We start from the raw sequence: 25,548 nt of genomic DNA, 5'->3' as shown, positions 1-25,548 counted from the left end.
GCAAATTTGGCCATTCAAGACAGAGTGAAACCCTTGCTAGCTGGTATTGTGAGGCATACAGCCGTAATTCGTGATGATGTGCAGGCTTACTCTCGTGGGCTTGCACATCATCACAATGAGGTCTGGAGTCTCGTAAACTGTCTAGCAGCATTCCTGGTCTCAAATTGAATGTGTTTGCTGGCCACTTATGTGACCCCCTCCTCGTCTTGCTCCGCTGTGTGCCAGTCATCCTCACGGGCACCTTCCTGCCCTGATTCCAGCAGCGCCCTCTGTGTACCTGTCCCACCCACGTCTGCCCGTCTGGTGTAGATAACATCCCTGCCTGAGTTGGGAGACGATGTTGGATCAGCCAAGGTGGTCACCATGCAGATCCAGGCTATGACAGGAGGTATGGCAATGGAGGGAGAGCAATAACCCAGGATCAGGGCACATGCCAGATGCCCCTGAGTAATTTCATCAGCCCAGAGGGTATCCATGCAAGGCAGGCACTGGGCAATATGGCAGCAGATGGCTCTGAGTAGGAGGCTTCGTAACTCAGGACATACCATCCAAAGGGGGCAAGTATCCGGCACCAAGCAGGATGCAAATGTGGACCTCTGATTGAGGATGTCTTCCGGGTGGGAGCAATATGGGCATCGAATCAGGGCAGATAGGCAGCAGGCTCTGGAGGTGAGACTCACCATGGCCAGGGCGGAGATTGCACTGCGTCGGGCAAGGTGGCGTCAACTCATCCTCGAGGAGGGTTGCAGGGACTGGGAGGCGAGGGAGAGGGCCATGCTGGTGGACCTGCAAGCCCTCGAGTAGGCAACAGAGGCATACATTCTAGAATTGGGTGCAGTGCTCGATGATGCCCTGGCCCGGACACTGAGCGACATTGATGAGGAAGAGGACTAGCCCGCTGCCTTTGTACATAGTTTTTTAATATAAGTTTCCATTGATTTTATTTATTATTTAGAGCTTGTGGACATTACTCAATTTTTTGTACATAGTTCTTCATGTGTGGTTTTTCTTTTATTTCTTTTATTATTTGGAGTGGACTTTGGACATTACTCCATGTTTATTTTGTACATAGTTTTATTAATGTGTGTTTTAGTGTTCACCATGCAGTAATCCTCCCGGGAGGATAGCTTATCGGCAACATGCACGCCCTGGAAGCAAGACGACATGAAGCAACATAGGTTTGAACCCCGGATCCGCGCTTATAAACCTCTGGGTGTTTAAGCGCGTTATAAACAACCAACTAAGACAAAAAAAGAAAACAATTACGCCACTAAAGACAAAACAATTCCTGTAACAGCACCTCGATGCCTGCAGGCTGTGTGAGTGCTTTAAAAATGCAAATAAATAAATGTTTTTTTTTTTCTTTTTGGTGGTATTGTAAATAATTTTAATGGACATGGAAATGTTTACATCTGTTTTTCTCATGGACAGATTTTGAACTTTTATTTACAGTCTGTATGAACCCAATACAACTGTTTAATATCATTTATTTTCTTATCTCACAGTCATTGTTTCTCACAATTATTTTTGCAGTATGCCGGTTTGGCAGTCCATTTAGTGGCCCTAGATCTGACCATCGTTGGTCATGTGTGTGGTTACTTGCTTGCATGTGTCATGTTTGGGGTCCATTTGCGGGGTGAGTATACATATGTGGCTGACCGGTAATGGAGTGAGAAGTGGGAGTTTGGGTGTGCACTGTAAAATGGCATTTGCTTCCACATGTGCAGCATCACTGTGTATTAGCCCTCACTGTGTTTGTCACGGAGGTGGGTGGGGTAAGTGTGGGAGTCTTACATGTTCAGGATATTGGCACATGATTTGCTTGATGCTGTGTAACACACATGTAGTGCTTTCCCCTTCACCAGCATGTGTTTGTGCAGTTATCATTATCTCTGGTGTTGCTCAACCTCTTTCACTGGCATACAATATTGGCATTTCTTTGTATTTACGCATCAGCAGACAAATGCTACTGTCTCGGTGCGTGGCACACTGTCTGATTGCCATGTACTCACAGGGCTGTCACATGGTGTCGTGAGGCCTGGGGCAAAAACATTGGGTGAGGCCCCCTTACCATTTTTTGCACTGGTCCAGCGTCGGCACCACCACAAACATGAGACATGGGAAATCGCCCCTTGAGTTTGTGTGGAGGAACCCAAATATGGGTAATTATTACAACTGCAAATCAACTACAGCAAAGTTCGATTTCTTTACTGAAGGAAGGTTTATGCCAGACTAACTTTTGTATCATACGCATAAAGATATATAGGATGGTATGATGGCGTTTGGTGCATCACTCCAGCATTAATGAGCATCCTGCCCCTGTGTGCACATTAAAACACACATCATAAACAGTGACGGATAGATGATGTAAATGGGGGCTGGTGAATTTCTGAACTGTAAAGGCTTAAATGTTTGAGTAAATTATACAGGAGCGACAATGCACCGTGAGGGACACAAAACAAAACAAGAGGAGTTTGAGGGGTGTCTCACTCCCAAGAAAATGTTTGAAACATTGGGTTAAAATTACGCATTTTACAGCACTTTATTTGCAAGATTGTGTAGAAAGCCATACAGTTTGCAATTGGTTTTGTATGGAAGCACATGAAAAAAACAAATAGTTGCAAGTCACCAACCATATGCAGGAACTTTTTCCAATACATGTCATGCCGCTTTTGCACACACCATATGCTAATATAAAAATATATGCATGCTGGTTGTTCCCATGTATGTCCATTCAAGCTGCACCAACATATGCCATTATCACCATATAAGGACTCCCAGCCAGTAAAAGAAAGTATGTCCAGGTTGACTATGCACCATAAATGTTATTACTGACTAGACTAACCTATTTTTAATGTGGTTCAGTTTAACCAAGTAGTATATTTGCTTTACCCTTGATGCATGGTCCTGTAAATCAAGGGCAGAGCAAAACAAGCATTGGCAATGCTAACAGTTTTGGGAGTTTGTGTAGGCATGGGAAAGGCACTGCTGTATTGGTGTTAACTGGACGTTGATGGTAACAGGTAGAACATGGTTAGAGTACCTGAGCATCTAATAGCATTGCCTGGCAAATACCTAATATGTATGCACAAGCCACAACTGTTGGCTTTGCCAATGCTTGTTTTTAACAGGACTTCAGTGCAAGACATGTGGTGTTTTAAAACAAAGTGGCTGAAGGCAGACCTGGTCAAGACATTTCTATTACAGCAGTAGCATGTTTACAACTGCAATTAGTCATTAACTCTCAAAAGACTTGTTTGAGAAACTACTTACAGACACTTTGAGGGCAGCGTTTGATGGTAAGGCTTGAATGCTAGGCTCTGCAGCAAGCTTCCTAGGTGGGAAGTGCCAGAGAGTCCCGGAACGAAACAAAGGACAAGGCTGATGCCTGCAACACTCTCCTCGTCTTTGCGCTGTCCGCCTCAAATGACGACACAAGTCCAGTGAAGAGACTAGGAGGTGTACATCGACAAGCATAAACCAGTGCCTTAAAGGACATTTATGAGCCAGTCCAGCCGCTCGAGCTGCAAACCGACTGCTCCGCTGACTGATGTCACACTGCAGTTGCTAACTTTGTCTGAGATGCCCCAACCAGTGCTTCAGACCTGCCAACCAGCACTGAGGCAACGATTCCTGACCCTGAGCCGCAGTGTAGGCCAGCTGGAGCCATCCATTTAGGCTTGCACGGCGAACTGCCTGCCGCCTGATACCCGGAGCTGTCTCCCATCTTGAACTCTGTCGAAGGAGCTGCAAAGAGCACTGAAACTGACTCGACCCTGTTGAGCCCCAAGCACTTCTACAAGCACAAGGTACATTGTGGTTATGTCCCTCTGGTCCTTCTCCAAAGGCCCCAAGTGACAGTTTATGACCCATTGCTCCCCTTGTGTTGAAACCAAGTATCATTGAACTATTGAGATTAATTACATTACCGACTACACTCCTGTCAGTATCAAGAGTGCATCCCTTTTCCTTTTTGAAACAGTCTGTCCTCTGCATTTGCTTACAGGGTGGGTTGTAATTTGATACAACCTTGACTGGACAGTCCCTTTTATCATTGGGTAATAATTGTATGTACGCTCTGTTGCAACTAACCATCGATCCACGACCTTGCAGAGATAAGCCTGCTGTTCCATCCACGTTACCAAAATTGGACAAGGAGGTTTATAATTTGCTTGTGTTTCCAATCTGTTTGGATCCCTTCTGGTGTACTAGAGGTGTGGGGCTGATTGATGGTTTAGAAACCGATATTCACCCCTGTACCACTGGTGCCACGGAAGTTGATTCATCACAGTGCTATATTCCTGGAGGCACAGTGCAAGCTGATAAACGAGCTGGGTGTTATAACCCTGGAGGCAAAATGCAAGCTGCACAGTGAGATTGGTGCTATATCCCTGGAGGCACAGTGCAAGCTGCACAGTGAGATTGGTGTTATATCCCTGGAGGCACAGTGCAAGCTGATAAACGAGCTGGGTGTTATAACCCGGAGGCAAAATGCAAGCTGCACAGTGAGATTGGTGCTATATCCCTGGAGGCACAGTGCAAGCTGCACAGTGAGATTGGTGTTATATCCCTGGAGGCACAGTGCAAGCTGATACACTAGCTGGGTGTTATAACCCTGGAGGCAAAAATGCAAGCTGAACAGTGAGATTGGTGCTATATCCCTGGAGGCACAGTGCAAGCTGCACAGGGAGATTGGTGCTATATCACTGGAGGCACAGTGCAAGCTGCACAGTGAGATTGGCGCTATATCCCTGGAGGCACAGTGCAAGCTGCACAGTGAGATTGGTGCTATATCCCAGGAGGCACAGTGACAGCCTCAGAGCGAGCTGAGCACTATATTCCTGGTGGCATAGTGACAAGATGCAGAGAAAGCTGGGGTGCTATATCCCTGAAGGCACAGTTAGACCTGTTAAGTGAGCTGGGGATTATGTCACTGAAGGTGCGGTGGAGCGCTATATTCCTGTAGGCAGAGCTATGTGGGCACTATTTATTTTATTGTTTATTGCACTATAACCCTGAAAGCACAGTTTCAGAGTTGAACAGGGAGTGATCTATCCCTGGATGGTAGAAACGTTCCAGTGCGTTCCATATTCCTGAGACCAAGAAGTGTTCCTGAGTTGACTAAGTAAAGAATGTGTGCGCTGGGCACTGGGCACTGAAACCCTGAGACCGACAAGGGAACTTAGTAGGGTTCTAGATCCATCTGTGAGAAGAGTAAGTACCACGTGGGGTTATTACTTTCCACACTCCCTTTAACCTTGTGAGTATAGCTCTCAGAGACGTGAAACCCGAATTGTTTATAGAACAACGTCCAAAGATTCAAATTGTAAGCACACATTGTGTTATCTGCTGTGGTCCAAAGTGCGGGACCACTGCTTGAGACCATCCAAGATTACCTGAGATTCAGGATGGCGCTGCAGCCAGCAGCAAATCAATGGCGCACACTCACGCCTGACCTCGGCTAATGTATTATCATGACACCATGACCAGCGCGAGGCCCCCCTGAGCGCAAGGCCCAAGGCAGTTTGCCCCCCCTGCTCCTCCCTCGTGACGGCCCTGTGTACTCAATCAGGCCTCAAAACATTCCTCTTTGCTTGTGCTTTCTCTCCTCCTCTCCCCTGCTGAACTCCTAACTGAATCTGCACTGGTCACCTGGCTACACTCTGACCTCGGGTCCAGGTTCCCTCACCTGACACTTGCACACCCGCACTGCCTCCCTAGCATCCCACGCACTTGGACTGTTTTTTTGTATTCCTACAGCCCCCCTACCAGAACTTGACACCTGATGTCCGCACTTACCCTTGCACTTGCCACGAGCTGGCTGCACTTTAATTAATTGATTTGTTATTGTACTTATTTTAATGTCCTTGCCATGTACTGCACTTCCCCCTTCCCCTTCCCCCTGCAATTTTCACCTTCCCCACTTCCCCTGTACTTGTGCCATCTCAATGTCACCTGGCCTAAGATCGTTGTCATTGTCTTCCCTCTGTTCCCCCTCCCTTGCCTCGTTACACCTTCAAACACTTGTGTATAGGTGCATTATAAATGCCATATCATTTCATATGATTTCATATCATATCCTCCACACATAGGAGCAACAGTGATGTGTTTATTAGGAAGTCTATTCTAGAAATAGCAGCTCATGGCGACTGCTTTTCATTCTGTCATTGCAGGACTATCTGTCCCCGGGAATGTGTGACATGACATTATCACATGGCCAACAGTGCCTCACTTTAACATTTACTTGTTACATGTGTATGTTCGGAGATGGTTGCGGACAACAATTGTGTTTGAGCAGCTGTCACACATGGATGTGGGCCAGGTGTATGCATTTATTTTGGTTCGTAGGATACATTTTCCAGTGGGTATTCGGGGTGGTGTCACAACACGGCAGTCAAGGTGCATGACACACCATTGATGGAGTGATGATGTGTCACTATGTCAGCGTATAGCATGCAGGGGATGTCCTGTCTGGAGGGGGCCGCCTGCAGGGTGGGGTGATGTGTGATGGGGACTGGGGTGTCCCATGTGGAGGGGGCTACCTTCAGGGTGGCATCACGGGTGATGGGGGCTGGGCTGATGGTTTCCCATGTGGAGGGGGCTGCCTGCAGGATGGCGTCATGGGTGATGGGGGCTGGGAGTGTCCCGTGTGGTGGGGGCTGCCTGCAGGGTGGGGTGATGGAGGCTGGGGTTGTCCCATGTGGAGGGGGCTGCCTGCAGGGTGGTGTCACGAGTGATGGTGGCTGGGATGGGGGTGTCCCATGTGGAGGTGGCTGCCTGAATGGTGGTGTCACAGGTGATGGGGTCTGGGGTGTCTCATGTGAAAGGGGCTGCCTGCAGGGTGGCGTCACTGTTATGGGGGATGGGGGTGTCCCATGTGGAAGGTGCTGCCTGCAGGGTAGAGTCACGGGTGATGGAGGCTGGGGGTGTCACATGTGGAGGAGGCTGCCTGCAGGGTGGTGGCATGGGTGATGAGGGCTGGGGTGTGGGTGTTCCATCAGGAGGGGTCTGCTTGCCGCAGATTGCAAGGTGCAGATGCACAATTTGTCTGGGGTGCGGGCAGGGATTGTGGGGTGTTTTCACGCGATTAAACTGGGGTGCAGGCAGGGATCACAGAATGTTTTCACACAATTACTTTGGGTACAGTCGGGGATCGCGTAGTGTTGTCACACGATTTGGCTGGGGTGTGGACTGGGATTGCAAGGTGTTTTTGTGTGATTACGCTGGGGTGCGGCTGGGGATCACGCAGAGTTTTCACGTGAATTGGCAGGGATGCGGTCGCAGATTGCGAGGTGTTTTCGCGCAATTACGCTGGGGTGCGGGCAGAGATCGTGCAGTGTTTTCACGTGATTTGGCTGGGGTGTGGCTGGGGATTGCGAGGTGTTTTCGTGCGTTTACGCTGGGGGCTCGCACAGAGTTTCACGTGATTTGGCTGTTGTGCGGCTGGGGATTGTCAGGTGTTTTCTCGCAATTACCCTGAGGTGTGGCTGGGGATCATGCAGAGTTTTCACGCGATTTGGCTGAGGTGCGGCCGGGGATTGTGAGGTGTTTTTGCGCGGTTGCATTAGGCGGGCTGTATGCTGGCCCAGGGATGGCACGGAGTCTTGCACCGTTTAGGCATTTCACTTGCTTTTTACTGCACATGGGAGCGTGTTAGGGGCATTACTGGCGCAGCTTGCTGTTCCTTGCGCTACAGCTACTGATGCCTCTGGAAATCCATGAATATCCATGCCGCACAATAATTTCTCTGCACAGCTGTCGCACGCTCCCTCTTGGCACGCATTGATTGCACCTTTTCTACGGCAGATTCTATGAATCGGGCCCAAGTATTTACATGTAGGTAACATCTTGAAAATAAAGTAAAGTAGGCAAAGAACATCAGCCAGCATTGAGCTTGTAAAAATGCACTTCCATAGCCAATTTGCCCATCATCGTCACTAGACAAGCTCCAGCAATCAGCAGTGAAAGAAGTCTGGTACTCTCATTCAGAGTGAATGGCAATAGAGAATATGGGACAAATAATGCTACGATTGCCCAGCTACAAACATGGTCACAAGGAGACCCTTTATCAAGTCCAAGCCTTCAAACCAACAGATCCTTGCTTGGTGGCACACACAGAGTTAAAGATATAATGAAGAAAGCAAAGTTACAAGTTACCTCATGAAAATATCAGTTTGTAAGAAAGCCATGACAAGAAAAGGTATTATTAATGACTTGGTATAAGCTGTTCACTATGAGAGTGGGCATTTTACAATTTTCTATCTCCTGTCACTAAGTCCAGGGCGTAAGACAATTCTCCACGTAGGATCTCCCACATGCTGCCAAGACGGCCCAGCATGCTGTTTGGCTAACCTCTCCAGCCTTTCCATTGTGCAAAGTGGTCTTTGTCCACCCCTACTTGTCAACCATCAGCTGTTCACACATTTAGCAAATGATGAAAGGACATGGCAAGGGAACCCAGACCATTACGACCTTCCATCTATTTCTCACCAACCCGAGGGGCTGCTTCACCCTCTGAAGACTATAGAGCTATTCCGAAAGAGCTTGTATATTTACACATATGGCTGATTAAAGGTATGAGCAAGAGACATAAAAGGGGGAAGAGAGTTCCATAGATCAGCACAACAAAGTGGAATGACTTAATATGGGAGTAATATGGGAAGGGACCCAGCATTTAGGTACTTTGACAACATTTGGATACATAAAGTTGCTAAAAATGAATGAGAGTGTCCCAAAAAAGATTTAGTTATTAATAAATTAATAAAAGGGGGAAATAATGCAATAAAGATGAAAGTTAAACACGGTATAATAGAACACACTTATCAGCTGCAAGAGTAGCAATGTAAATGGAGAGGGGCTCTTTCTGTGATCTGTGAAATCAAATTTTGTCAAATCGTGTCAAATCTTCCCCAGTCTCCTCCCAGCTATTTAAATCTTCCCCCAACCATACACACTCCGTCCCATCCTTTAGACATTGGATGCAGAACTCCTCATAATTTTCAACATCTACAGGTTGTGTAAAAACCCATCCATCATGATCCTCCTCTTTATCTCTCCCCCTAATTGTATTCCTACTCTTCACTTCAAAACCGTTTTTGTCAATACTCAACACTCAAGGGTAACATCAAATGTCCTTTTTGCTCATTAAAATATACTTTAAGAATGTTCTTAATAACGCAGAAGGTGATGAGAATGAGCACCAATATGGGGAGAGTCACTCGAAAAAATCTGGAAAGCCAGGTGGTTACTGTGAGACACCAAAGGGTGTCTCACCAGCTAGTCATCACGGACTTGTCATCCAGGCAGCCAAGACATGGCCATCGCTTTTGGATCAGTTCCTAGGAGTGAACCACTGAAGGAGGATCACCTGGGTGAGGGGTCTTTGAGGAGTGGGGGGGAGACAGCTGATGGTGAGACGCGGTACTCCCCCTTTTTAGGTTCATCTACCCCTACTTATTTTTTTTTTTTTTATTTTTAAATTTCACTTTTATTGATTTTGAAAAGTTCGGCAGTCACATAAATGCAGCTTACATCTCTTGGTTACAGAAAGAAAAAAAAGCGAGCATGTAAGTATTATAACAATCAGTTATATCGCATACCTGAGAAAAGAAAAGAGAAAAAGAAAGGAAAAAGAAAACCCCAAACTATTGCATCTAAACATATCCCACCCCTAATTCCCACCCCCCGCACATGATATCAAACCGGAACTTAGAGAGAGCGTTGAACAACATTAATTAACCGTCATTTCAGTCATGGCAGTGGGCATAAAAGTCGCACATTGATTTAACAGACACGTACTCGAGTCAATCCAATCGTTAGGCCTTCGTAGCTTTGGACATAGCGTGTGTCAAACACACCTTACAACGCATATATAGAGCGAAACTCCAACCAGGCGTTCTCTACCGTGGAACGATCCCCATGCAATGCTGCAGTCAGGCACTCCATTCTGTAAATGCTCAGTGCGACTGCTCGCCATTCACTCTTGCTGGGGAGCGTGGGTCTCTTCCATGTCATAGTAAGACATGCTCGAGCAGCCATCAATAGACCCTGCACCATTTTGCATGCCACCACTATTCTATCCTCTTCCTCAGTTAAAGAAAACAAAACGAGCAGTGGATGCATCTCTCTTTCCTCCCCATCGAGGTCCCTGATCCAGCTAAGGACTTCTGACCAATAGAATTGGACCTTTGCGCATCCCCACCACATATGCCAATAATCGGCCCGCCTCCCACAACCCCTCCAACAGTTCGGGCTCACTCCCTGGTACATCTTGGCCAGCCGGGCAGGGTCGTATTGCCATCTGTATAGTAATTTGGTGGCATGTAATTTATATTGGCACGAGAGGGAGGACTTCGCCGTCCTTCTGCACATTTGTAACCACAGTTTTGGGGAGATTTGCCTGCCCATATCAGCTTCCCATTTTCTCTTAAGTGTCAAGGAGGGTTTAATATCGATTTCAATGAGTGCGAGGTACATAGCACTGATCAGACCCTTGGAGCTAGTGCACCGATCGAGGATCTCTTCAAACGGCGTGAGGTCTCTTTGTAACTGTTGCTTCCATATGGGTCTGGTCATTACCCCCTTGAGTCTAAGATACAGGAAGACCGAGAGTTTACCTATGCCGAGGGCTTCCTGCAACTCCTGAATGGTAATAAAGGAGTCATTGCGGCGCAGTTGTCCTGCCCTTTCTAGCCCCGCCTGGTACCATGCTTCATAACTCCCTGGTTCCGGAATAGCATCGCGGATCCCTGGTGACCAGAGATGCCCCAGTGGGGCAGGCCACGTTGTGACACCCACCATTTTCCTCCCTGGTTTCCATATCGACCATATCGTACCTATGATGGGATGGGATTTGACAGTGTTACGTAGTTGTGGTCCAGGCACCCATAGCCATTCACTCATGATAAAGGGACGGAGGTGGTAATTATCAAGCGCTATCCACTGGGGTTCTGACTGCTGTCTGAAATGTGGGACAAGGACCCTAAGCTGAGTGGCTCTATAGTATGTCTCAATATCTGGGAGGCCCACCCCAGCGTTATCTTTTCTAAGTTGAAGGAGGGGTCTCGGGATTCTTGGCTTTTGGCCTTGCCATAAAAAGGTTAGTATCAATTTCCTTATGTCTGTAAAGTAGTCCGGGGGCATTTGAATAGGGAGCATTTGAAATAAGTACAATATTTTAGGGAGCAGGGTCATTTTTACAGCATTCAGACGCCCTAGCCACGAGATGGTAAGTTTGGACCACCTTTGGACATCTTTCTGGAGAGCAATGGACATTGGGGGAAAGTTGGCCTCATACAGGGATCCAAGGTCTCGGGTGACGTTAATGCCCAGGTATCGGAGCGTAGTGAGGCTGACCTTAACGCCCAAGGGGGCGAAGCGCTCGACGTCCGCGTCTCTGCGGGTGTCTATTGGAAGGACGACAGACTTGCCCGTGTTAATTTTCAGTCCTGCCAACGCTCCATACTCCTCAATAATACTAAATGCTGCCGGGATCGAGTTCAAAGGGTCGGTCACATGTAGCAGAATGTCATCTGCGTATAGTCCCAATTTATATTCCCGGTCGCCCACCGTGATACCCTTAACTCTGGCGTCGTTTCTCAGTTTTTGTGCCAACGGTTCTAGAGACAACACAAATAGGATCGCCGACAGTGGACAGCCTTGCCTTGTGCCTCTCTCAAGGGGAAACCAACGAGAGTATCCCCCGTTCACCGCCACGGACGTCACAGGGGAGCTATAAAGTGCTTTAATGGCACGGGAGAGCTGTGGTCCCAGCCCGTATGAACTCAATACCCTCTCTAGGAATTCCCAGGAGACCCGGTCAAAGGCCTTCTCGGCATCCAAAGACAGGAGAGACGGGTCTCCCCCCATCTCCTTTGCTTCGTGGATTAGGTGCAGCGTTTTTCTCATTGTATCCGCGCCCTGTCTGCCAAGGACAAAGCCAACTTGGTCGGAATTTATCAGCCTAGGGAGGAATGTCTCTAACCGGGCTGCGATCACTCTGGCGTAAATCTTCGCATCGATATTAAGCAAGGAGATGGGGCGATAAGAGCTACAGTGTCTGGGGTCACGGCCCTCTTTTGGGATGACCGCGAGGAGGGCTTGCGAAAAAGATGGAGGTGCCTGGCCTGTGATAAAGATGTTGTTAAATAGTGATGTAAGAAAGGGAGCAATGAAGGGGGAGAACGTTTTATAGAACCCAGGCGTGAATCCATCGTCCCCTGGGGCTTTGCCTGTTTTCAACCTCTTGATGGCCTCTATGACTTCCTCTTCAAGAACAGGCGTGTCTAAGGAATCCGCATCAGTGGGTGATAGTGTGGGGATCTGCAATTCCTTCAGATATGCATCTATACTCCCTACGGGGGGGGGCGGGTCACATGTATATAGGTCTTCGTAAAAGTAAGCAAATGCTTCCTGTATGTCCTCAGGGGCCGTGACTACCGTGTCTGTGAGAGTGCCATCAAGTCTCTCGATCGTTTCAACCCATCTCTCCGCTTTTTGCGCGCGAAGGCGGGCCGCCAAGAGAGCGTCGGCCCTGTCACCCTTCTCATAGAACTTCTGCTTGAGATACTGTAGGGTCTGTGCCGTCCTACCGGCAATGAGTATCCTCAACTCCTCCCTGAGACGGCGGACTTCGGCAATATGTGCAGCCCTCTCAGATGGGGATGACTGTGCCATGGCCTGCGCCCTCCCAAGCCTTTCCCTTATATCCGTCTCCACCAGAGCACGTTCACGTTTTTTATCGGCTCCCTCTTTTATTAATATTCCCCTCAGCGTCGCTTTGCCGGCCTCCCAGACATGTAGCTTCCCCACCTCCCCCGTATCATTTATAAGGAAAAACTGTTTTATTTCATTTTCCAGGTTTTCTCTGAAGGCCAAATCGGCCCATAGAGAGTCGTTGCATCTCCATTTGGAGTTTCGCGGGGCTAGGTCATGCCAGGGTATGTCCACCGCCACCATATCATGATCCGTCCAGGCGGAGGTATGTATACTGGCTGCCTGCATTATACGCGTGAGATGTTCTGAGAGAAAAATGTAATCAATGCGCGTAAGCGTGTCATGGGGGAGGGAATGGAAGGTGAAGCCCCTCTCCAACGGGTGTAAGTGACGCCAGGAGTCAGTGAGGCCAAAGAGGCCAAGGGTCAGCTTGATGTTCGCCTCGTTTGATATACCGGGTGGGTCTGCTGCGTCTGCTTTGGATTGTCTATCTAAGGAGCTGTCCATCCACGTGTTAAAGTCTCCGCCGAGGACCGTGTGTCCTTTGGCCATTCCAAAGACCTTTTCACTGATTTTATGCAGAAATCTGTTCTGCCCCTGGTTAGGTGCATAGAGTGTGGCGAGGGTGACTATCGTGCCCCTTATGTTAGCAATGACTATGAGGGCCCTCCCCTCCTGATCTGTCCATGTCTCCATAATAGTGCTCCGCAGGCTCTTGCGGATTATGATTCCCACCCCCGCTTTCTTCAGAGCGCCCGAGCTCCAAAAGGTGGGCCCAACCTCCCGTGATGGAATCATTCTCTCCTCACCCTTCCGATATCTCGTTTCCTGAAGAAAGAGAATGTCGATCTTCGATCTCTTAAATTCCCTGGCCACCATAGATCTCTTGGTGGGGGAGTTCAGCCCCTTAACATTAAGCGTGCAGATACGTATGGTATCTGTGGAAAGTGTGTGTGTCATTTTAGGTCATATACGTGTGTATGCACCTCGAGTGTGCCTGCGACAGCGCCAATTCCGTGTGTAAAGCCCTCGCGTACATGGGTATTGTGCTATTTCTCCCTTCAAATCTAAGTTGTGGTCGATTAAATGTTGCCCTTCTACCCCACCCTCCCCACCCTCCCCACCCTCCCCCATCCCCTTTATGATCGGCGCCCGACCCGGCTGGGTTGACCTCACCCAGTCGAATTCGGACCATCAGCGGGGACCGCAAGAACAAGCAGTCCCTTCCCATTACAAGCAAACATAACAGTGAGCCCCCAACAAACAAATCACACAAAAACCTGAGTAAACCGCAGCTTCGAAACAGTACTATCGACTCCCCCCAGAATGTCTATGCTGCATGGATATTACCTCATATCCATCACCAAGTTCACCGTGCAAACAGAATCGAATGCTCCCTACGTAGGTTGATATATCGCAGTCAAGGAGCGCCTCGAGGAAGGCGTGTGGATCCATGATCCTCAATGAGCAAATAACACCTCAGTCGACCCCTCGACCCATCAGGCGGGGCCTCAAATGAAGCGATCGGGGCAAGGCACCCTTCTGAGGAAGGCATTTTTCCCCCAGTAATTGAGCACACACGACCCCTGTCCAAGCTAGTGTTCCATGTCACGCGAGTCATCCATCCTCCGAAATTTCCTGGAGCCCTGGATACGCCTCCGGCGGGGGCCCTTGATGCGCCATTCAGCTTCCTTTATATTTGGATCCCCCTGGGAGGGCTCCCCTGCGTGATCGCCCAAGAGATCAGCTGTGCAGTCTGCAATTTCCTTCTCCGTTGCGAGCTTTATTGTCGAGCCTTGCCACTCGAAGGTGAGAGAGAACGGGTACCCCCATCGATATCTGCTTCCCTTGTCTTTCAGCATCCTTGTAATTGGGATACATTTTCTTCTCAGAGCAAGCGTGAGGGATGACAAATCCTGGTAAAGAGAGACAGTCGCGTCACCCATGGTGAGTGGTGGGGCATTTCTAGCTTTTTCCAAGATGCGGGCCCTGTCAGCGTAGTTGTGAAATCTGACTAGGACCGAACGCGGACCTCCTGCCCTGCCTCCTGCCCTGTGGACGCGGTCGATTTTGGGTTCGTCTACCAGATCGTCCTTAAAGAGGAGTTTCAGGATGTTATGGATGGATTGCCTCAAATCAAGATCAGTCTCCCCTTCATTTTCGGGAATGCCATGCACACGTATGTTGTTACGACGTTCTCTATTTTCAAGATCGTCCACCTTCAGCTTTATTTCCTCTTCCCTATGTTCTAACTCCGCAATACGAAGGTCCATCTGCGTTTCCAGTGTATTTAAGGAGGTTTGATTGTGTTCGAGCTGTTCCACTCTATCATCCATTTTATCCATCCTTTGCGTGATCTTGTCAATCCGACCCCCTATGTCTGCTCTCATGCTTCTCATTTCTTTGAGTAGGTCAGCAACGTCCCCTTTAGTTGCCGCGGCCTCAGATCCTTGGGAGGCCATCATTTGCTCGTCCGGGCCTCGGGGGTCGTCTTGCGATGGGGTAAACTTGTATTTTGCCAATTTGTCCATAGGGTCCTTGGGCAGTGGGGTCACAATCACACAATGGGGTGCTCTCAGGACAGCGTCTGCATGTGGTGGTGTGTCTTGCGGGCCGGATAGGTTCCGTGTCGTCGAGGCCTGTGGCCGTGTCCGGAGGTCCCCGTCCAGGCGAAGTGACAGTTCGATGGGACCAGCAGGAGCAGTGGCCGGGAACGGGGGCCGAGGAGGGCACATGCCCTGGAGTCCAGGGGCCCAACCCTCAGCCCACTGCACGCCGGAGGAGAGGGAAGCGCGTAGCGCTGATATCCCCGGAGTGCATTTTTCCCCACCAGAAGAACTATGAGCTCGGGGGAGGGTTCGGTATATCCCCGTAGAGAAGGCCTTCCTCCGTTGTCGCCCTGGCGGGGACCCGCGCACCGGGCGCGGCTTAAAGTCTGGGACCGTGTCTTACGCCGATCAGGTGAGGCCTGTGCGTCTTTCAAGTTGCACGCACCTTCTCGCAGGATTCAGCCGAGGGTCCACGAAGTCGCCAGTTTCCTTGGGCCGTGTCAGCGCAGCGTGTGCTGGAAGCTTCCAGGCCTCGCGCGTCCTCCTTCCGTATGGCGCAGGAGAGTGTTTCTCCGGAATGCAAGATCCGATTTCGATCGGAGTTGGAACCAGACGGTGCCCGGGAGGTTCCGACACCAGGTTCCGACGTTCTTTTAGCCAGCGGGGGTCTCGTGGTGGGGGCTCAACCCACTTTTTGGGACCCTTGCGCGGAGCTCACACGGAGAACGTCTCCATCCGTGCGCCCCCTGGTGGCCGTCCACCCCTACTTATTTTGTAGGATTTTCTGAAGTCCCAACCCACCCCCCCTTTTTACACAAACACTGGGCTGAGGAAGAGGGTGACTGAGAGCAACCAGACTAAAAACCACACTACCGCTCTCAAAACCTGACGTCAGTACAAAGAGGACTCCCTAAAACCCGAGAGTGGACCCCAAAAGAAAAGGTAGGGAAAAAAATCCTGAAACTAGGATTAAAGAAGAATTAAGGAGAGAGGAAACCAGAGGGTTTAAGCCATCACCACCAATCTGTTAGGGAAACAGGTCCTTTAGCTCAGCATTGTCCCAAAAATCTAAAGGAGGAGCCTATGGAAATAGGATGCCTAAGAGGAGAGGAATGAGAAGAACAAAGAGGACCTATAAACATTTAGCATATGTCTATGCCAATCATCGTTAGATTTTACTTATAAAAAAGCACTGTCGAATGGGAGAATAGTGAAAGCATTAGTTGATTCTGGCAGTAAACAGACAGCCAATGGAGCAGATTTGGTCTCTCTAGCAAATCTAGAACATGCAACCATGGTTAGAGTCACCTGTGTACACAGCAATAACGAGATCTATCCCTGCGTACCGGTGTACATTAATAACAGAGGAGAGTCCTGGCTAGTATCATCAGACATTATCCCTGGACTTCCGGAAGAGGTTATTATAGGAACAGATTTTCCAGAATGTTCGACCTTTCTTCAAGTGCCTCCTTTCCCACCCAGAGAATTTATGCCGTAAAATCAATGGCAGTCTGATTTATATTCCCAGACCTTTCACGTATGGGAATGGACAGAAGCAGAGCCTCATAGAGACATTTGTTGTGTCAAATCTCCTCAATCCCAGTTTATGGGCTGCTCACAGGGAACTAAGGTTAACATCAAGGCCCTACAAGCACAACCAAAAATAATTTATCTGGCTATGTGAGAGTCCCAGGATAAAGTTTCCACATGTCCTCTCCAGAGTCCTCAGACTAGTGAACTTTGGAGAAGAACAAACCTATCCACCATGCATAGGGGAAGGGTATGTGAGAAACCAAAGGGTGTCTCACCCGCTAGTCCTGGGGGGTTTGTCATCCAGGTGGTCAGGACATGGCCATCGCTTTTAGATCGAGTTCCTGGAGGTGGAGCAGTGCAGGAGGATCACCTGGGTGAGGGGTCTTCGGGCGTGGCGGTGAGACAGCCAGTGGTGAGACGCAGTACTCCCCCTTTTTTCTTCATCTACCACATCCTATTTTGTAGGATTTTCTGAAGTCCCAACCCCCCCTTTTTACACAAACCCTGGGCCGAGGAAGAGGATAACTGAGAGTAACCAGACTAACTCTCTCACATCATACTCAACATGTCAAGTTAATTGGGTCGGGCAAAGTCAGACAACTTAAACTAAGAGCATATGCCTGATACTAGTTAGCTCTCCTCATATGAATAAAAGACAACACCTAAAGACACACTGGGCCTCATTCCGAGTCCGGCGGAAAGCAACAGTAATTACCGCCATGGCGTAAATACCATGTACGATGTGGTCGGAAGGCGCTATTTACACCATATTCCGACTTCGCGTGCACGAGTATTCCGCCATGGCGGTAAACTCCCTTGCGGCATAGCGCAAAAGGTCCCGTCAAACCCCTTACCGCCATAAGCCTAGACGCAATTAACACCACCGCCTTCGATAGAATCCGTAATTAGCGGTGACCGTAAGTTACGCAGACCGTAATTTACGGCCACCGCTAAATACCGGAAACGGAAATAACGTCATCGCACAGGAACGGGAAGCATCACGGCGGCCATATTTAAAATCACAATCCATTGCAATCCACACCATACAGGACAAACAGGACTCCATACAGGACTCAGATCGACCAAACAAACAACAGAGAAGATCATCATGCCGAAAGTTCTGAAAAAGGGGGCAGCGCGCATCAGAAAAGAAAGATTCACCCAGGATGAGTTACAGGTCCTGGTCGACACCCTGCATGAACATGCAGACATCGTATTCTGCAGCGACATGCGTAGGCCCACCATCCTCAGGAAGAAGGAGATATGGGAGTTGGTCGCGCAGAGGGTGAGCGCCGTTGGAAACACCCCCCGCAGCACAACGCATTGCCGCAAACGGTGGGATGACCTTCGTCTCAGGGTGCGGGCCATCATGTCAGCAAACCGTCAGCAGGCCCTGGAGACAGGAGGAGGCCCAGGCTCACCCATTAAAATGATGCCCTGGGAGGAAACATGTGCGGAGATGATGGGCACAGAAGCCATCGAAGGTGTGGGCGAAATGGACTGCGGTGACCCCTCATCCGCTGATGCAGGTGAGTGTCATGAGTCCAAACAGTACATGCATCCTTAATTTGAATCACCGCTAAGGGCCGCCCTAAGAGTCACATGAAGTTTGCTTCGTAGCCCCCCCCCCCCCCCCCCAACATGTCGTAACAAGTGTGACCCAGGATGATGTCAGGTGCAAGGCTGACACCCATATTGGCCATTCCACACAGAGAGCTGGCCAATGTCACTCACCACTGTACTCCGCCAACATGATTGACCCCGCCAATAGTATGCTTTTTCCATCCAAGCCAAGTCCTCACACAAACCTATATATCACCAAGACGCTGCTCTCCCATTGTGTTACCATAGGCTTGGAGTCATGATGACCCCCAGATCATTGATCATGCTGTCTCTCTCTCTCTTGCCCCCCACAGGTAGCGGTCATGAAAGTGAGGAGCAGGAAGGCTCCCGGCCAAGTACCTCCCGGCACAGGGGCAGGGTACAGCGCATACCTGCTGGCAGACACAAGGCCCATACCACACCACCTGCTCCAGCAACCCCCATGGAGGGTACACAACCCCCACCCGCGCACCTGGAAATGGCTGCAGTTCCGCAGGAAACAAGCCCCACGCTACACCCTGAGGAATCCAGCATGTCAGGGGAGAATGCTGCCATGTGCCTCCTTAGTGTGCCAGACAGCCCCACATCCCATTCCGGGGTCAACGTTGAGGAGACCAACGTCTGCAGCCCTGAGTCACCATCATACAGCCAGGTTGCACATAGCGACTCCGGGTCGAGTGATGGGCCAGGCCTCACAGGCGAAGGGCTAACACCTGTCTCACATCAGCCCACATCCCCTGGCGCAACACCTGAGAGGCCTGCAGGCACCATACCGAGCCTGCAAACCACATCCCCCACAACGGCCGCAGAAGCTGTGCACTCCCAGAACCTCACGTCCATGATTGAGGAGTTTCTGCGGGACAACCGGGAATCAGGGTTGGTGCATCACAATGACCTGCAGGCTCTGGGCGAGGTCATCACAACATCAACAAACCGGCTATGTGAGGTGCTCGGCAGGATTGCTGATGCCCTGGAGGCAGCTACCCCCAGGCCTCAGCCCCAGCAGGAGGAACCACCCTCCCAGTGCTCCTCCACGCAGACCAGCCCGGTCCGCAGGTCACAACGCACAATGCGTAAATGAATCCACATGCTCGGGGCGTGGACATTGACTATGAAGCCACACACATGTGGCCTATGTAGACTTGATGGGACCATTGTGGGGCTGTTGTGGGGGGAGGGCGAGGGGGGTGAGGGTGTGCGTGGGAGTTGGGGGGGAGGGGGGTGAGGGTGTGCGTGGGAGTTGGGGGGGAGGGGGGTGAGGGTGTGCGTGGGAGTTGGGGGGGAGGGGGGTGAGGGTGTGCGTGGGAGTTGGGGGGGAGGGGGGTGAGGGTGTGCGTGGGAGTTGGGGGGGAGGGGGGTGAAGGTGGAGGAATATTTGTACACGTGTTCACATGATTGTACAATACACAGTTTGGTGTTTACTTGAAAACAGAGTGGACATTGATCATTGTGCATGTGTCTTTTAATGTCTCACAGTGCATGTAGTACACGTATCCCCACACCCAGTGCCCAATGTCCTGTCAACCTCACCCCCTCAGCTGACTTGTGACTCAGAAATATTGGTCAATCAATGCTTGTCGCACGTGACGTCCCTCCTGTGCATCGGCCCCGTGATGCTGTCCTGCCATTCCTTCCTCCTCCTGCTCCTCCTCCTCCTCCTCCTCTGGTGGGGGCAGACCCACGTCAGGGGGCAGTGGCACGTTCCGCTGGATGCACATGTTGTGCAGCATTGCACATGCCATGGTGATCTTGGACACCTTCTCGTGGCTGTAGATGAGGGCCCCACCTGACCGGCTGAGGCAACGAAATCGTGCCTTCAGTAGTCCGAAGGTCTGCTCTATCACCACCCGTGTACGGGTATGAGATCTATTGTAGTCCTCCTGGTGCCTGTTCTGTGGGTTGCGGACGGGGGTCATGAGCCATGCCTTCAATGGGTAGCCAGCATCACCTGCATGATAGTGGAATGAAGGTAAGTGTTCGTGCAATCATGGTGGAGAAATGGGCTAATCTGACATTGCAGCAGGTGTTCACTGGCCATGCACACAGCTCCCAGGATACAGTGACCCCATTACAGCGTACAATGACGTTGACTGACCCAACCTTATGCATCTCTCTACCCCACCCTTTACCACCCGGGTGGAGTATGCTGGCAGCCTACTCACAGCCCCAATGGACTGCCATGGCCCATTCCGGTTACTCACCAAGCAGCCAGGTACGTCGTTCAGCATGTCGCTCCATGTAGCGTGGTAGTGTAGAGTTGCGCAGGACCAAGGAGTCATGAGTTGATCCAGGGTATCGGGCATTGCATTGTGTGATGGTTTTACTGGCATTGCACACCATCTGGACGTTGATGGAGTGATATTGCTTGCGGTTGCGATACGGCACCTCCATGGCATGGGGCACCACCAATTCTACGTGGGTGCAGTCGATGGCACCTATGCAATTTGGCATGCCTGCAAGTGCATGGAAGGCAGCTTTGGTATCATATGTCTCCTGGGGAGTCCGGGGGAGGCATATGTAGTCCCTTCTGTGCTTGAGGAGGGCATCGAGCACTTGGTTGAGTATACGTGAGAATATGGGCTGTGAAATGCCGTGCATGTGCCCCACTGTATGCTGGTAGGTCCCTGTGGCAAGGAAGTGGAGCACAGACACTACCTTTAGTAGAGGGGGGATGGCAGTGCTGATTTCTATTAGGCTCACTATGTCGTTATGTATCAGGGCCACTATGGTGGTTATCGTGTCCCGGTCAAGGCGGTACAGGGTGTGTATCTGCTCTGGTGTGAGGTTGAAGGGGGTGGGTCTGATGCGTGGGATTGGGGGTTGACGGCGTGGTAATTGTGGCTGCACCGGTGGGGCATGCTGGCCCTGTCTCTGCCTCCTTCTCCTCCTGTGTATCCTCTGTGGTGGGGGCTGTGGTTGCTGTGGTTGCTGTTGTTGATGTTGTCGTCGTTGCTGCCTTGCAAGCAGGGCCTCCAGCTCCATGAATGCTGCGAGAATTGGTATCATCTTGGTGTGGGAGGGGGTGTGGTGTGTGGGTGTGCTCCTTTTGTGCTGTGCCTGACTCTATGGACTCCACCTGTGCTGATTGGGTGCACCTGTTCCTCTTTCTGGCACTCTTCAGGGTTGTTAACACCTTCTCTGCGATGCCGGTAATTGCGCCATGGCGTGGAGGTACTTTGCGCCCTTGTGGAGGCCGTTTTTACCGTGTCCGCTTTACTTGGGATCTGCACTGGTTTACGCCTTGGCGTTAATTCCGACGTGGTGTGTCGGGCGCGCGACACTGGTACGCTATTTACGCCGTCGTAGTTTACGGTGGCGGTAATTACGGTGTGAAGGGTCGGAATAGTCCACGTCGGTAAATGATGGCGGTATTACTTTACCGCCATCGTTTTTCCATTAGCGCCGGACTCGGAATGAGGCCCACTCTGAGCTAAGCGAAACACAAGTACGAGCAGAACCTCCGGGATGAGGTCACACCTACTGGAGCAGAGCAACAGCCAAGGGACGACAGCGGCAGGCCGAAAACCCCAAGGGTTCCCTACTGGAGGTTAGTGCCTCCAACAGACCACAAAAGACATGTGGAAAAGGCCAGATCCCACGAGTGAAGATTGCATTGTGTTTCAAGGACACCAGTGACCTTCCCGTGTGAACGACAGAGTTGGGGAGGCGAGGCCAAGCCTGTGGTACTAACCTTTACTTTTGAATTGCAAATAGCAAAACAAGAAAGAAGAGCACACAGCCGGTGAGTTGGCCTGAGAGACCGGTGTGTGTTAAAGAGAATGAAGTAGCAACATTATATCACAAGAGAAGGCTGCATGCATGTGCATGAGACATGAAGAAAGGCAGACCTGTGAATGAACTTTGAAGTAAAATGCAGCTGTAAGAACAACAATACTAAATAACGGATTGGTCTGGCAAAACAAAGTATCCCTTTCGAAAGTCTCTGTGAAAGGTTCATTGTTTGAAGCTAAAACGCGAGCAAAAAAACAAAAAAAAGCAAAAGTGAATTAAGCGATAGTAAAGGTGAACATTGAGTCAAAGTGGTCCTGCAGTGGTCTGTAAAAAGAGCCACGCACATTCAAAAGTCTTCAACATCTGAAAGGGGTCCGAGTCACATTGAGGGAGACACAAAGTACAATAAGCTTGGGGAAGGGAGCCCTGGCAAGTTTGTGTTGAACTGTGATGTGCGAGATCTAAGCCCGACAGAGGGGGACTTATGTGAACTGTGTGCTGTTATGTCTGAGCCGGGCAGAGGGGGCCTTTGTGAACTTTACGTTGGATACAATTTTGAAAGACAAGAAAAAGATTTTAACATGGAAGGCCAACTGGTGTCAATCCACGGTTTGGAACTGCTTAGAGTGTTAGAAACTGAGCCAGAGTGTGTCACCCTGCCTACAAGGACAGCCTTACTCTGTGAGGTTTAGCGTGAGTAAGAGAGCAGGTTCAACTACCTTTATTCTTTTGAACACTGATTTTTCCTTTGCATACATTTCTACTTTTTACACTTTTTGTACAGGAGATAGGGTAGGGATTAGGTTTTTGTTAGCATAGGACATTTTGATTTGACTGACTCCACTAGGACTGTTATGTTTATCGTTTCATGATTGAGACTACTCCCATATTAGTTAGAGGACAAAATAGGAGTTTTCTGACCCCTATATTTTTAATAAATGTTTAAAAAATTGTATCCATTGTGTCAGTGTCATACTTGTGATACCATGCCTTCCCTACAGTACCCATGCAAATATTCTGTCCAGCAAGTCTTTTGCTTGCACTACATTAACTTTGCTTGACATCTTACCCTGTAGTGTGTGTATCTCTTGTGTGGCTGCACGCAGAGTTCCATTAGAGGCATCAGTGTCAGGAGTTGCTGTGTAGCAACTTGTCCCAAGCTTGGTGAAAACACCTCCTTCAATGGCTTTGAGGAGGGTCCAGCACGAATCAAATCTGAAAGGCCACTAACCGCAGAGAACTCATTTCTTCAATTGCATTTAAACATTTTGCTCTTGAGTTCGCCAGTTGTAACAATTTGTATCTGGTCAGCTGCAGCCATTTTGCATTTGCTGCAGCCTGTACTCCTAGAAACAAGAGTGAAGTAAAAAAAAAGTAGCAGCTGTGGAGATAAAAACAATATTTATCTGGGATAGTAGCCAAGTGCTCTGTGCTCTTTTTTAGGAAAAAATGATGTTCATGTTTCCTTCTCTGCACAATTCTCTGTTGCTCATTTTGTTGTGCCACTTTTCCCTGCAGTGCAATCTTTATTACAGTGCTATTTCGCTACACCACTAGTTCAGGGCTGTGTAAGGTGAGGAGAGCACACACTCCACTTCAGTCAGGCGGAAGCTGTGCAAATGCTTTGGATCCACAGGCCCACCAAAAAAATCCATCATCGCTGCTGTTCCCCACACCAGCACTGCATTCTACACCACCTTGGAGCAGCCCGAATTAGTTCACAGGAAAATTGATCCAAGTCACCTAAAACACAAAGGGAACCCTGTAAAGCTCCTTATATCGACTGGTTGATATTTTTCATGTAACCAGGTTGTAGAGGAGGAGCCAAGTACTTCTACCGGAAGTCCCGCCACTATTCTGCCTATATGTTGGCAGCCTGCAATTATGACATGCACAAAGCCAGTAATCATACCTGTAGCGTGAAGAGTCCTCGAAACAAGGTATCCATTGAAAAAAACCTATATGATGTATTCCGAGGAAATGACGGTCTTCTGAAAGAAGTGCCAGAAGAAGTGTGAAGATGAGTGAAAGAGGAGACTGGTGACGTCACATAAAGCAGAAATGACGCACCCAGAAGAGATGTTAATGAAGAAAGTATATAGACCCTATAGAATCTGATGGCGAAATTTCAAATTAAGCAACATTTTGTAGACAAGTAGACAAATTAATCATAAGGCTGGCTAGACGTAGTGAATAGACTGCAGACGGTGCTGCCAATACATATATGTGTATAGACTCTGGATGTTCCACAATGCATTTTAGCACACTTGGACCCTGTGAATGAAAGGGCAGAAAGTGTTGCGCAGCAAAATGGAACAGCTGACGGCGAAGGAAGATTCCAGAAAGTTTGCCTGGCCCAGTGACAAGAGTCAGAGCTGACAAGAGCCTGGTTATCTACTCGAGAAGATACAATGAACGTGAGAAGTGAGCGGAGCTCCTGTTTGAGGTGTAATGGAATAACACTAGAAGTGCCAGGTTTTCTTCATTTAATAGTATTAAATAAAACAAAGGAGCTCCAAACGTGGTCTCCAGTCACATGATCAGATGAAAAGAGACTTTAAGGCGAGCTACACTGAGCCCAGAAGATAAGGCCATGCCTTCACTCCTTTTTATTCTCAGGCACAGTGAGCCGTGCAAAGCTGAGTTCAAAGACTAATTGACTGGCAGACAGCAGAAGTGATGATGGATGTTGGGCTCATTGGGTGGGGAGGCATGACTAGGCCAACCCCCAGTACCTGGGTACCAGCTTGCATGCTGCTAGCGAGTGGAATATTCCAGAAGGGTACAAGTATGGCAACCAATTATAGAGGGCCACATAGCAAGGAGCCCTATAGTTTGAGAAGCCAATAGAACGTTGTATATTAGTCTGACATGGAAGATTACTTGCACTGGGCTTGGGCTTAGTAGTCCACCTGACCTTAGAGATCCAATCACAATCCCCACCCTTATAGAAAGTATACTTAGATGTTCTCTTTAAGCCTATCACAAACCCACGTATGTTTTCTTATTTTGCCACGTAGTATGACGTCTCTCATGATTTTTAGTATAAATTTGTGTTTTTTTATGAAATGTTTGAGAACTCATGAGAGAGAATGCTGTGCGGCGTCTGTTGATGTCCATTGTACTCCCTGTTTTAACAAGTGTAATTAAAACAGCTGTGTTTTTGCCAAACTTCCTGAGTCAGTCTGATTATTGATATATGAATAAGATCTGCATCCCCATCTATCTCAGATATTGTTACCTCGTCTTAAAAGACCTCTGGTTTCAAGGTTAAAGCATCAACATATTTTCCCCAAGTTGCTCTGCAGCTGTCATTAACCTTGGCTGCCACGTTTTGCTCAACACCCACCAATCCTTCAGCATGACATTGCATTATTCCCCCTCCATTTGTGCCCATTCCATACTGCTCCTTTATCTT

This window comes from Ambystoma mexicanum, chromosome 4q (assembly GCF_040938575.1).
Source record: "Ambystoma mexicanum isolate Mex_15411 chromosome 4q, UKY_AmexF1_1, whole genome shotgun sequence".
Lineage (NCBI taxonomy): Eukaryota > Metazoa > Chordata > Amphibia > Caudata > Ambystomatidae > Ambystoma > Ambystoma mexicanum.
This window is presented reverse-complemented; position numbering follows the sequence as displayed.